General features: G+C 42.8%; 1 pseudogene; it reads left to right on the forward strand.

Moving 5' to 3' along the window:
• The first annotated feature begins 2,457 nt into the window (after positions 1–2,457).
• LOC120255300 lies at positions 2,458–3,695 on the forward strand (annotated as a pseudogene).
• Positions 3,696–4,021: the final 326 nt, after the last annotated feature.

The raw sequence follows: 4,021 nt of genomic DNA on the forward strand, positions 1-4,021 counted from the left end.
AATAACATATTTTTAAATTAAATGAACAATATAACATATAGCTTGTTAAATCTCTCAAATAAAATGCAGATAAAAAGTACTTATCACCCATTTTGTCACACTTATTTCATACACTAAAGAAATTAAAACTTCATTCATCCTATATCTGAATGCAAAATTGGCTTTAAACAAAAAAGAAAAAAAGCACTTGAAAATGTGACCAAATAAGGAATAAAATTCACACTAGATAGTAACATTGTTGAAAAGGTTAAGAGCATGGTGGTGGGCCCTAAAGTCAGTCCATGAAAGACCAGAACAAAAGCACTTTGGATTGAATCCATTGATCCAAGGCCCATGGGCCCTCGTCAACTTGCACCGTGATTGAGTCCCTCAGCTCCCCACCCAAACCAAAACCATGGACCATGTTCCCCCAATCCTCCTCCCACATCCCTTTCTCAAACTATTATGCTGACTATTATTTTTATTTTTATTTTTTTTTATTAATGATTTCAACTGAGGATATTATACTGATTGATATTGAAAAGAAATTGTAAGTTTTACTTAATAAATATATTTAAATTTAATTGCTTTTTCATAAACTCCCATAACTGTACCAAAATGATTTTGTACTAATATTCAAGTATATTTTTTATTTTATTAACTCATTTACTGTTGTTTCCTGTCAAATTGACCTATCACTAAATTTAATTAAAATAGCTAACCTTTTAGGTGATCTAGTGATATTGAAAATGGAATGGTCCACCTTATAATAGTTTTTAACCGCCATTAATTATCCTAAGTAAAATATTAATTTAGAGACTCGTCCCTTATTCTTTAGTGGATTATGTGATATCTGCATAGGAGTCGTTTGGTTCCTGCGATAATATAGAAGCGTTGCGTGGCATCGTGTATGACATACTCTGGCGTTTGGCGTTCTTGGCGGCGTTGGTAATGTGGATTGGTAATATCAGCGTTCTGGATTTCATAAATATTCTCAGAGAGAGTGGTAATCACTACATTACTTGGCCGAATTTGGTGTCTATCTCTCGGATTACGATTTGTGATTTTTATAAGCTGTATGTTTTAGCGAATTGAGTATTACCAACCATGACCACGACAGGTAATGAATTATTCCCGATAATATGAGAGGTTCCAGCCGACGTGGTTATATTAGAAATTATTGCGATATTACCCGATCAGTATAATATCCTCAGCTCGTATTACTGTCATTGGTAATGTCAGGTAGTAATCTATGCGTTCTACAACAAAGCCAAAGCAGCTCTTTAATATTATCATCTTTATTGTGGTAATCTACAAGTAGTTTGTCTTCTATGTAAATATTTCTATGAAGTAATTGTTTATCTAGTTGTTTTAAATTAATTAAATAAACTTTCAAAAAGAAAATTGTATAGTATGATGTTTAAATAAATAAATAGAGTGATAAAGTGATTCACACACAACAGAATATGATCTAAATCCATCCTCAAAATGTACTGAGGGTTTTGAAATTTAAAAGAGGTTAGACACAATAGAGTTTCTTTTTGTCGTTTCGGAGTTCAAACGACAAAAGGGCAATAAAAGTAACTTCAAGCATCAACGAACAAAGAAACACAATGACTGAGGGTGGGACAGAGCCCTCAGGCGGGTTCTTAACAGCGAAACCCTGCCGTCCTAACAGATGAGGACAGTCCGATCCATCATCTTCAATGCCAACGCCGTAATATCGTCCGTAGATCCGTCCCGAACGTAGGGGCCCACCACTCGAATCAATTGATGCCCCCACTTTGCACATCCCCTTGCCGCCCTCCCTGCCCCTGCGTCAGCACTGGGTCATTACACGATGCGGGACCCTCTATGTCACACGTGTCAGATCCACTAGCCAGTCGGACGTTGAGATTAAAATCACTGTTTTCACTTGACGGGCCTGTGGGATCGGGCTTTAGTACCAGGCTTAGTATTTTTCTATTCAAAAATATCAAATACTGATTATTTCATTTCTCAAATTTATTAAAAATGTTTGGTTCAAACAAAATATCATTTAAAGACAAAGAAAAGCATAATAATAATAATAATATCACTGTTTTCTGAGTCAAAATGGTACCAAAAGCAAAAAGCCGAGAGCGGGACAACACAGGGCCCTTTTGGATGACTACAGAAGGTGGGCCCAGTTGACGGCTGGACACTGCGAAGCCTGTACCTGTCTTCCACTACCCACACTCATCCTCATTCCTCAATACAGATCAAAACACCAAACACAATGCAAGATCGTCTATCCACCGTCCATTTTCACCAGATCAGGATATTCCCTAATCCCGATAACATCGCAATGACGCGCTGCTTATCTTCAAAATATAATTATTATTTTGAAAAATGGAGAAAATTCTCGGCGCAAACCCAAAACCTTCACCTCTTCACTCTACTCTCTTTATATACCTTCTCGAACGAAACGAAGTCCTGACATCTCGTCACCGTCCGGGCATGGCCGGAGCCAGTGCCGGCGGTCTGCCCGGCGTTGCCAGTGATGCTGCTCACCGTCGCTTCTCCTCCTTCTAATCCTCTGTTATCTCATCTGTGGTCACTCCGGCTGCAAAGCTTGGCGGCCATGGCTGCGCTCTCGGCCCAAACTCTAAGCCTCGAGTTTGGGGCGAGATCGGGAAGGGAAGTACGAGGGGTCATCGGAGTTCCGTACAGCTGAGGTACCGCACATGGGGCCGTAGTGCTGACGGCGAACATCACCGTCCACAATCTATGGTACGGCCAGTGGACTCCGGCGCGAAGCGGATCATCATGTGGGCCTTTCTGAGATCCATCTCGCCCAAAGTCGGCGACATCGGCGGTGCGTTGGGCCACTCGTGGAGGGATGAGTGGCGCACGGGTGGCAATGTACACGGACCAGACCGGAGACAATGTGAGCTGCACTGTCCCGGCTCGGCGCCGAGAAGAACGATCGCCATTACTCCCATGGCCGATCTCTTACCCGCCCTCTCATTCAACACGTCATTCGGTCCGCCGTCACGGCGAAAACTCGGCGTTGCCGGTGAACCTTAGAGGGCTTTATCTCCTCCTCACTTCCCGCCGAAGTCGCTGTCGAGGATTTTTGTGGCCAGGTTTCCAAAATTTTTTCCCTAAATTTTCAGCTCAAATTCTCCTCCATGAAAAACGATTTTGAATTTTGAAACCCTAATCACCAGGTTTGCGATTCCACTACTCACATTCCCATCGATCGTGGATACACGCTACCCCTACGCGTGGGTTGGGAACGCAGGCGGCAATGCCCCGGCGTGTGCTCGTGGCCATTTGCTGTGCCGGAAGTGGCTACGGCGGACCACGTGCCGGAGCGCCACCGAACGGGAGGTGAGTGATGCGATGGTGAGCGTTATCGCGCACGAGGTGGCGGAGTTGGCATCGAATCCCCTCGTCAACGCTTGGCACGCCGGGGGCGGACCTTGTTTTCCGACGAGATTGCGGATCTCTGTGAGGGCATACTACGGTCACCGGCGGCGGCGGCTCGTACACCGGGCAACTCACCGTCGATGAGCGCGACGGCGCAGCGTATAATTTGAATGGAGTTGGAGGAAGGAGGTTCTTGGTGCAGTGGGTTTGGCACCCGGAGCTTAATTATTGTTATGGGCCCAATGCTTGGATTAAAGAGAGATTAGTGATAGGTATATGTTTTATCATAATTTTATTATTAGGAAAATAGTGGAAAATGGTTTTCTTTTAATTTTGAGGTTTTATGATGGTTTTATGTAAGGAGGGAGGGTAGTGCAAGGACAAATAATAAACATGAAGTTGCAGATTGAGATCCGTATTTGAGGGGGTGCCTGGTATGGTTTGTAACATATGAAGTGCTTTCCTAATTCTTTGAATGGAGTGTTTTCCGTTTATGAGATTTCTTGTTTTATGTCTCTTTTAAAATTAGAGGTGTAATAACAGAGCCTTGTAATCAGTGTCATGAAGGACTATGTGCATCAACATATCAAGAGAGAATAGAAAGAAGAGCTATGGTCGGATAAAAAGAGGAAAGATAATAATGCTAGTG

This window comes from Dioscorea cayenensis, unplaced genomic scaffold (assembly GCF_009730915.1).
Source record: "Dioscorea cayenensis subsp. rotundata cultivar TDr96_F1 unplaced genomic scaffold, TDr96_F1_v2_PseudoChromosome.rev07_lg8_w22 25.fasta BLBR01000937.1, whole genome shotgun sequence".
NCBI lineage: Eukaryota > Viridiplantae > Streptophyta > Magnoliopsida > Dioscoreales > Dioscoreaceae > Dioscorea > Dioscorea cayenensis.